The sequence below is a fragment of the Tachypleus tridentatus genome, chromosome 9, assembly GCF_004210375.1.
Source record: "Tachypleus tridentatus isolate NWPU-2018 chromosome 9, ASM421037v1, whole genome shotgun sequence".
In the NCBI taxonomy this organism is placed as follows: domain Eukaryota; kingdom Metazoa; phylum Arthropoda; class Merostomata; order Xiphosura; family Limulidae; genus Tachypleus; species Tachypleus tridentatus.
In genome coordinates this window covers 157,080,575-157,091,074 of record NC_134833.1, presented here as the reverse complement: position 1 = coordinate 157,091,074, position 10,500 = coordinate 157,080,575, and the positions used below count along the sequence as shown (strand labels likewise).

General features: G+C 31.9%; 1 protein-coding gene across 5 annotated transcripts in view; it reads left to right on the top strand.

Moving 5' to 3' along the window:
• The first annotated feature begins 516 nt into the window (after positions 1-516).
• The window catches only part of LOC143226753 (uncharacterized), a 36,825-nt gene continuing 26,841 nt past the window's right edge, over positions 517-10,500 (top strand). For 2 of the 5 annotated variants that reach the window (XM_076458121.1, XM_076458127.1), the window contains exons 1-5: positions 517-668; positions 4,983-5,080; positions 6,531-6,644; positions 8,143-8,199; positions 9,690-9,821. The gene's annotated coding sequence lies outside the window, so the exon portion shown is untranslated. Of the gene's footprint in view, positions 669-721; positions 1,423-4,979; positions 5,081-6,530; positions 6,645-8,142; positions 8,200-8,880; positions 9,194-9,689; positions 9,822-10,500 lie in introns of those variants that run through there. The other 3 variants (XM_076458123.1, XM_076458124.1, XM_076458125.1) reach the window with 3 other exon arrangements.

Below are 10,500 nucleotides of genomic sequence, written 5' to 3'. Positions count from 1 at the left end.
CGTCAAACTTACGTAGGTCTGCTGTGTATAAATAAAAAACAAACAAAAAACTACGTAATATCATAATTTAACTGAATAAATCACATATATAAATCTCCCAGGAAATATATTCATAAAACCAAATTTCTAGTCTATTCCTATTAATAAAAAAGTATTGTTTTATGATGCAATTGATTTCATAATAGAATACAGTAAAACACATTTAATGAGTTTTTCTTACTCAAATAGTCGTTGGCGAATATTATGTAAAGGTATAATAATTAAAGAATTTTTAAAAGGTTTTTATACTACTGCTATAACTGGAAATCGTAACCAGAAGTTCTGTAATCAAGAATCAATAAAATATATTTCAAAAGCTTCTGAAACTGGTAACGTATGCTATTCAACTATAAAGTTAGAATCAACGGAACACATTAAAATACTGAAATAATAAATATAACTATATTTGCAGTATATCTTCTTTATTCATTACATTGATTAACAATACCTCCGAAGAGGTCGCTAAATTCTGTTCCAAATTGCACATTACGCCCTCTATATGTAAGTGTTAGAGTTTGGGTGTGTTGTTTAGGTGAAAAGACTGTTTCAAAACTGTGCTAAGAGACAACTAATACCGACGTATTTCGCAGAGTATACAGGGTAACGAACAATCTTCTGAAAGCCTTAGGGTACGTTGTTTGTTTGTTTTTTTCCAGTTCTAACTGGCGCTTCGAAAATTGATAAACAGAAGCAAACTGACGTCATCTCGCATCTAATCTCTGACTCCCTTATTATGTGGTCATGTGACTTCTAGATGGCGCCTTTACACTTGGTCTTGTGGCTTTAAATTATGTGGGAAATGGCGTTAGAATAAAATATACAGATGAATTATAAAACATGGGAATGAATTTTTACAAATTATTTTATTTACTGTACTGCATATATTAAATAATTTTAATATTATATATGACATTTAAGCACTTGTAGTTACTTTAATCTTAATGAAACGTATCGAGCGATAACTAAGTTTAGATCAATCTGCAAGTATTCTAGTGTTACTCAATGAATGTAAAATGTCGGCCATGTTTTGAGTTAATTTTAAATGTTTGTTATATAATAACAGTATATCAGCTATTTCATAGAGGAATTCACATTTTAATTCATGAAAAGTTGATTTATAACAAGCGTGTTACGTAGTAACGCGTGCTTAATTTTTGAGTTTGTGTGTATATATATACACTCACCTATAATATGAATGTATTGAACATATACCTACAGTTTACATCGCCATCACTACCGCTAGGAGACTGTAAACATGTCAAAGAACGAAAGAAACTAACGTTAATCCTCGCAAAAGGAATCTTACTTTTTTAATCGGTTAAGCAGTGGTTATTAACATTACCATTGATCTGAGAAAATTATGGATATATACTTCCAAAATTTGTATGTTTTAATGATATAGACTTTTTAATATACAAAAATGTAAATTTAAGCTTAACATCATAGTAACCCTAGTTCACGTAATGTTTTGTTAATTTTTATGCCATTTGAAAATTGGCATACTTTTAAGTTTTATTTGATAAACTTATGCCTTTATTATCACTTGTAAATTATTTTCGTTTTTTATACTTAGTAACAAGATGTAAAAATATTGATGTTATAAATGCAGTAAGATTTAACTGTTACAGACTAAAACAGTAAGAATATATTAACTTTTTTATTAATAATTATAACACATACTTAAATATACTGTTATAAATATCTCAAAGTGTATAGTTTTGTGGTGTTAACATTGAAAATGTAGAACTGGTAATGGTTTGTACAACTGTGTAAAAATGGGTTAAAAAGGATACATGCATAGTTAACTAGAACACTTTCACTCTAGTGCTTTCATCTCATTATACTGTTATAAAAACATGATGAAACTACTCTTCACAACAAGTTTTATCAGTTGTATACTGGGTATAACTTGTTTATTTTATTTGCTGTATGTCACCAGGTTCACCTTGTATCATCATGTGAAATATTAGAGTTATATTTTATTCCTATTGGAAACTATCTTCAATTTTTTTACAGATAAGTTACTAAAGCATGAAACTTTGTAATTTGTTGGAGAAATTAAGAGTTGAAATATTGTAAAAGTGTTTGTTCAAGTTACATAATAAAATTTTCAAAACTTCATGTGTGTTACAATGATTAAACTGCTCTAATATAATCAATTGTATGTTAAACTTCATTGAGTTTTGAAACTTAGTCTGCTATGTCTACATATGAAATAAAGCTTATTAACTTGGCTCTAATAATAATTCTGAATGAAGATTTACAATCTCTACTAACACTGGACAACTAAACTTTTGCCACTGGAGAAAAATGATTCAGGATAATTTGATGGTGTTGATTTCAGAAACATAGTCAGAATTTGTCCATCACCTCTAGGTTTTGAGTTATTGTAATATCTCTATTTTGTCTGCACTGTATAAAACACCATGCAATCAACTTAGTACAATTACTTCATGCTGTCACATTAAGATTACTTTGACAGTTTACTGGGTAAAAAAAGGCCTACATTCTTGATAACTTCAAACACTGACTATATCAATGTAAAATTCTAAATACATTGTTCATGTGTTATTTATTTTTGATACAATTATAGGGAATGGTTCCACATTTTCTTCATTCTCATGCTCACCTGCTCCACCCAGGAATCACCAAACCCTCATGTGTTCAGTTTGCTAGAATGATCCAGAAGTCTCTTGATTGGGTATAAAAGAGGTGGAGAAAGACACTTATCTCTCACTCATTTAGTCACTTTACCTCATTACATGCACAGTTTAAAGAAAGTTCAACTTGTTCCTTGCATTACACACACAGTCCAAAGAAAGTTCAACTTGTTCCTTGCATTACACGCACAGTCAAAAGAAAGTTCAACTTGTTCCTTGCATTACACGCACAGTCCAAAGGAAGTTCAACTTGTTCCTTGCATTACACACACAGTCCAAAGAAAGTTCAACTTGTTCCTTGCATTACACGCACAGTCAAAAGAAAGTTCAACTTGTTCCTTGCATTACACGCACAGTCCAAAGGAAGTTCAACTTGTTCCTTGCATTACACGCACAGTCCAAAGGAAGTTCAACTTGTTCCTTGCATTACACGCACAGTCCAAAGAAATTCAACTTGTTCCTTGCATTACACGCACAGTCCAAAGAAAGTTCAACTTGTTCCTTGCATTACACGCACAGCCCAAAGGAAGTTCAACTTGTTCCTTGCATTACGCACAGTCCAAAGGAAGTTCAACTTGTTCCTTGCATTACACACACAGTCCAAAGAAAGTTCAACTTGTTCCTTGCATTACACGCACAGTCCAAAGGAAGTTCAACTTGTTCCTTGCATTATACACACAGTCCAAAGAAAGTTCAACTTGTTCCTTGCATTACGCACAGTCAAAGGAAGTTCAACTTGTTCCTTGCATTACGCACAGTCAAAGAAAGTTCAACTTGTTCCTTGCATTACACGCACAGTCCAAAAGAAGTTCAACTTGTTCCTTGCATTACACGTACAGCCCAAAGAAAGTTCAACTTGTTCCTTGCATTACACACACAGTCCAAAGGAAGTTCAACTTCTTCCTTGCATTACACGTACAGCCCAAAGAAAGTTCAACTTGTTCCTTGCATCATACTTGCAATATAATCACATTCTGGAAACTTTTTTTTCTTCTACTATTTTAAACTCTTGTTCTATAAACAGAAATTCGTTTATATATTTCAGAAAATCATTTGAAATGCTGGATGCCTCCAGTTCAGGTTAAGTGTAAAAATCACCTGAGCAGTTTCTGCTGCACTTGTAGAAAATACATTACAGTTTCATGGAGGAAAAACATTACACACGTGATAAAGGTATATTACTACCAGTATTTTGGGTGTAAAATTGGTGACCATGAAAAGAACTTAGTTCCACATGTGGTTTTACACAGCTGAATAAGAAGAGAACAAGTATGTTATTTGCAGTTGTCATGGTAACATGTGAACATAATTAATGTTTCCTAATGTTCAGACAAAACTAAGCAATACATTAAATAACCAGATATTGTACCTGTAATGAAACCAGTACCTCATGAGGATTGTCTTTCAGTGTTACATCTACCAGCAAATTGGTAAACAGAAACTATATCCTCGAGAAAAGATAACAAATCATCTTCAACTAGTTATTCTGTTCCTGTGGCTCATCAACACAGACTGCCTCATCTGATTGTGCAAGAACACCTGTCTTGTTTCTTACTACAGTATGTAAGATACTATGTTTATGGACAAATGTTGATGCATTAATGGAAGAATTAGGTTTTGCACATCGGCAAGAATGGAGACTTTTTATTGACTTGTCTAGTCAGTTTGAAAACTGTACTTTGGCACAATGGGAACATTAAGCTATAGACTCCTATTGCTCATGCTGTGAACATAAAAGAAAGTTATCAAAGTATGCAGGTCATGCATTATGAAGTGCAATTTTTAGTGAATAAATAAAGTTATTAAAGAAAGAGTTATCTCCATGATATATGAGAATATTTTAAATATCTATCATGGCTTAAAATCTAAATGTGATTAGTGATTTTCAATGTGATGTTTAGAACAAACATTGTCAAATTACTCATATTTCTTCTAGTAGCAAAAGAAAATCTTTCTTTTTTTGTTGTTGCCCAGTGTAATATCTCACATTTATAGATTCAACATAAGGATACAAGTCTAAACCAGTCAAAAATAATAATGTCATAAGCCATGTTAATATTCTGAAGCTCAAATGTGTAAAACATAGTCACAATTTTAATAGTTATTTATGGAAATACCTAATTATCTTTAATTATAGGAATACTTCCAGTAATAATGTTTACATTCTGCTGCAAAATTAGTATGACAGACATGGGTATATACATCCACAAGTACACGTAATAGTAATATGTGGATTTATTAATTAGTTTTCTACATGTTTGGTTTCTTCTTTCACGGAAGTAGTGGGTCAGCATGGTGAACTAATAAACAGAGTGTGATGGATCCTTTAACCAACACCTTTCAGCAAGAAGAGCAATCAGCAGAAGAAACTGACTTTGAAGGTGAGAATAACAATACTTTTATTTTGTACTTCACTGAATTTTGACTGGAATCAAAGCAAAAAAAAAACCGATTTCACTTAGATTTAGTTCCATTTTGTCAAAATGTAATGTAAAGATATTGGATTTAGCATTACTTTTTGGCTTTGGCTTGTTAATGTCATCAGCCTGAGTTTTAAATGTTATCTTATTTTAAAGAAAATTATCTAAGCTGTTATTAGTGGCTGCTTTGTTAGATAAAATCATTATAAAGAGTTTTAAATAGACCCATTACATGACTCATGTCAAAGTACATTATTTATTAAAAACTAATAAATAATTTAACTGAGTTAAAGAATGTTTGTTTGTTTTTTAATTTTGCCCAAAGCTACACAAGGGTTGTCTGTGCTAGCCATCCCTAATTTAGCAATGTAAGATTATATGGAAGGCAACTAGTGATCACCACCAACTGCCAACTCTTGGGCTACTCTTTTACCAATGAATAGTGGAATTGACTGTAACATTATAACCCCCCAGGCCGAAAGGGCGAGCATGTTTGGTGTGAGGGGGATTTGAACCCGTGACCCTCAGATTACAAGTTGAGTGCCTGAGTTGAAGAAACAATGTATCATGTTAGTTCTTTATATTAACAGCCTGTCAGCAATAAAGAAAAACCAGTGGAAACAAAAAACTATTCTATATAAAACTGGCAGTACACAATATAAATATAAAATTTACTTTCCCAAGTATGTGATACGTATTTCTACTGGATACACGTTACATATTAGAGTTTTTGAATAAAGAATTAAAACATTCAATGACCATGTGATTGCATACATATCTCTTTTTCTTATGAGGAAATGTTGTCCTCATTGTTACAAATAATTTGTATCTTCAGTCTGTTTTAACAAAGGTTTTTGTTTTGTATTGTAGTAATTCCATAGTGTAGATATGAACTAATCTCTTCCTTGTTTTTCTTCACAGGCATTGATAGGGTGCAAATGTACTTCTGTGGTTTTTGATCATGGGAGACTTCCAAGCTTTCCTATTTGGAAGGTACCTAGCCTGACATCATATTGATGTGATGTCATACATAATACCTTTAGTGATATAGTTCTGAGAATTCCCTCTTTTTTACAGCCAATTATATAGCAGAAAAAGTGCTGAAAGTTAGGAAATGAGTTGTGACCAACTGACTAACCAGCTGACGTTTGACTTGGGTATATGTATATATGTTTTTTAGTTAACACTGCACATGAAGTAATAGTTTTCACTGTTCTCAGTTCAATACAAAATAGGAATCCATCAGCGAATGTCATTATCAAGGCTAGTGAAACATTTTGCTGGTAATATTGTTAAACCTTTCTAAAAAAATAATGGTTTTCTCACCTGACAAATGAAGATTGAGTTTCGTTGCAGTATTGTGTAACTTTTAATTTTTGTTATTAGATGGATTTTTTTTTTCTTATTGTAGATTTATTAAAAACAGCAGCTTTCTTAACTCAACATAAGAAACTCCTTCATGGACTGAAAGTCAGTACCAATCTTCTTGGGAAACATGGAGAAGTTCTCTCTCAGATAACAACAGGTAACTAACACTTAGTCTTGATAGAGAGTGGAAATTATGAATCTCAGATAATAAAGCATAACTAACATTTAGCCTTGACTGAGAGTGTATATTATTATCTCAGGTAATAACAGTTAACTAACATTTAACCTTTATAGAGAGTGGAAGTTATCTATTACAGATAACAACATGTAACTAACATTTTGTCTTTACTGAGAGTGGAAATTGTCATCTCGGATAACTACATGTAACTAACATTTAGCCTTAATAGAGAGTGGGAATTATCTATTTCAGATAAGAACAGGTAACTAATATTTAGCCTTGACTGAGAATGGAAATTATGTATATCAGATAAGAACAGGTAACTAAGATTTAGCCTTTATAGAGGTGTATTTAGGAGGTTTTAGAGATTATGCAAATCATATTTGAGATTTCTGGGAAGAAGAATAGTTTCTTAATCATAACATGAAATCACTTCACACTTAGAGTAGTAATGAAAAAAAAACTGTTTTGATAAACAGATCTTTAGTTAAATTATTTCATTAAAAGTTCTGATTTTTTGTTTACAAATTACTTGTAATCTTTACTAAAAGTCTACCAAATTTTGTGAAGATACACATGCTGTATCAAATGTTGTATTGCAAATACTTAACATGTGCAAATGAGTAGACAAACTTGTGTGTATTATACCGAGCCTGTAGTGAAAGGGTTGTATAATATTTAACCTTGACAGTGAGTTGGAATTATTTTTATTAGATTGCAACAGGTAAATTATAATTATCTCTGACAGATAATGGAGATTTCCAATATTTGCAGATGTAATGAATAACAGTCAAAATGAAATAAGACTGTTTGTATTCTATGAAACTTTGGTTTAAACTACTACAGTGTGCAAGTACTCTTTAGGGTTGAAGAATACTACAAAAGATCAGTAACTAGATTAAACAATACAAACTACCTTCCACCATTAAAAACAACCAATACAAATATGAGAAGTATGTTATTTTTTCAGGAACTAGTCACTCCTTCTAACAAGTGATTGGTCTACAAACTCTTATTTCTGAGTAAACATCTTTAGCAGAATCATAAAAATGTCCACAAAATTAGACTGTTTTTCACAGTTGTTTCCAGTACTACATTTAAACAGGGAAATTATTTTAGTAAAAACCATATGAAAGGAATTTTGTGTTAATGGTTTCAGAGTTGTTGTTTTTTGTGTTCACCTGTAACTTACTGTACAAATGAGTTGATTAATTTCTTAAATCAGAGTAAATGCTTACGTAATATTATGGCTAAATTTCAACTGCAGAGAAAAATGTATATTTGGATTTTATTAGAAGTATCATTTTAGTCAGAAGAGTTGGGGTTATTTTTCTCTGTCATTATTTTGTTTGTTTTAATTATATTATACATAAATGTGAGTTTTGAAAAATATGATTGATGAAAGAAATATCTATTAATTTTTATGACAGAACCAACTCAGATCTGTATATTCAATGAAGTGTCTTTGGTTTTACAGATTTGAAAGAAATTTCAGAAGCTGTTACCTATAACATTGTGGCTATTCAATTTCTTGGTAAGTGTATTTAAAATAGATGTTAAGAATGGCATGGAAGTGTGTGTAGACATGTACACACATATTATTGTATATAATATACTAGTGTATTCAAAAAAGTCTTGTAATGTAGTACCACAAATAAAATGCAGTTGTAACAATATGCAGTGGTACTTGTTATTACTATAAAGTAAATTTCATTATTATACATATAGAAGTATGATTATTATGCTAATATCTCATTTTTACATCAGTGTTTCAACTTTATTATTACACTAATGTAAGTTTTATTGTTACTCAAAAATAAGTCTCTTTTATTACTTTAACGTAAGTCTTTATTACACTAATATTAATACTCTAATGTAAGTCTTATCATTAAACAGATATAATCTTACTGTAACAAATGTAGCATGTATGTCAGTATTTATGTATGTAACCAAAACTATAGAAAAGTCTTTAAACATCAACATGTTGATAATATTGATGCAGAGATGAAATGTTGATTGTTTAAAGGCTTTTCTGTATTCTTAGGATGTGTTTTAAACTTTTAAGAAGAGGATCCAATGAAAGCCTTTCAAGATGGGAAGACCAAAAAAATATAAAGACGATGATGACAGAAGGAGAGCAAGAGCGAGACGGGAAAAGGAACGTCGGACTCGGGAATCTCTCGAGCAGAGAGAAGACAGGCTGAGAAAAATGTCACAATATGTGAAGATGAAAAGAGCTGCAGAATCAGAAGAGCAAAGACTTGAGAGGCTGAGGAAGATGTCTCAGAACGAACGAACTCGGAGAGCTACAGAATCAGAAGAGCAAAGACTGGAGAGGTTGTGGAGGATGTCTCAAAATGAACGTTATCGGAGAGCTGCAGAATCAGAAGAGCGAAGGTTGGAGAGGCTGAGAAAGATGTCTCAAAATCAACGTCATCGGAGAGCTAGAGAATCGGAGGAGCAAAGACTTGCAAGGCTCAGAAAAATGTCTCAACGTCAGCGTGATCGGAGAGCTTCAAAATCAGAAGGTGAAAGTTGTGTACAACTAAAGGCACAATCCAAGTGCTTTTCCCGTGCAGTACTTCCCCAAAATATACTTTTTTGAACATTTTTTACAGTTTTTTTAGAATTAGGTATGAGTACCTTGATTAGTAATTACTTGTACAAACATCTGCATGTAGAGCGGTGTTTCTGCTAGTAACACTGATGCAAGTTTTATTATTACAGTGGTATTAGTTTCATTATTGCATCAGCATAATCCTTATTGTTACACTAATGTTTATTTCATCATTACTCTGATGTCTTATTATTATATTAATGTAAATCATCTTGTTACACTAGTATTAAATTAACATAAGTATCTTTATCATATTATTACAATAATGTAAGTCTCATTACCTCATTGAATATCATACATGAAAAAAGTACCCACATTGTAAGATGATTTCTTTTATTAATATTGTTAATATAGATAGACCTGAAACAGGATATTTATAGTACCATATATCTTGTCCACTTTTGTAGAACAAAGAATTCATCAGCTAGAGTTGCAGGTTCCCAAGGAAAGCATTGCAGCCACAACCAGTTGTTATGATAAGTTACATGAGGAAACACACCATGAAGGTGTTTTACCACCCAAGCCATCATTTTCAAAAGGTAATTAGGATAAATACTCATAAATACTCAATAGGCTCATAAGAAATGAAAAAGTTGTTAAAAGTTTTTAACTAATCTATTACAGAGGTTTAGTATTTTACATTAAAAAGATTTTGAAGTCTAATCATGTTGTTACATATCATTTCACTACATCTGGTCATCTTCTATCTCACAGCTGCACATCTTGGCATTAGTCCTGAACTGTGGTTTCCATTATAAAGCTTTCATGCCCAAAGGATGCTACCACTCCCTGCTTGCTTTCCATCTTCCATCTAGTATGTGGAAACAATGGTTGTCTAGAATGCCTGTTTCAACAGTCCTGTCTCACAGAAATGCATGAAAGCGACTTGCTACTTTTACTTTTATGTTACTTTTATTGCTTTTCCAGATGGAGTTCCTTCTCAATTATTTTGCATGTTGTTGCCTGGGATATATGCAGATGGTTATCTTCGGTAAGTTTTGTGTTCATAGGTTTTCACTTGTTACAAGAAATAACATATTGCTTACTTTTGGACGGTCATGGTACTCCAGGATGATTCATATTCTTATGTCTCCCAATATTTATAACTCCAATATGATACATACATTGGAAGAAAAATACTTTTCTTATTAGAACGTGCAACAACCATCTATTAACACATTCTTTTAGAGCCATTGGCTTTCTTTCTATTACTTTATG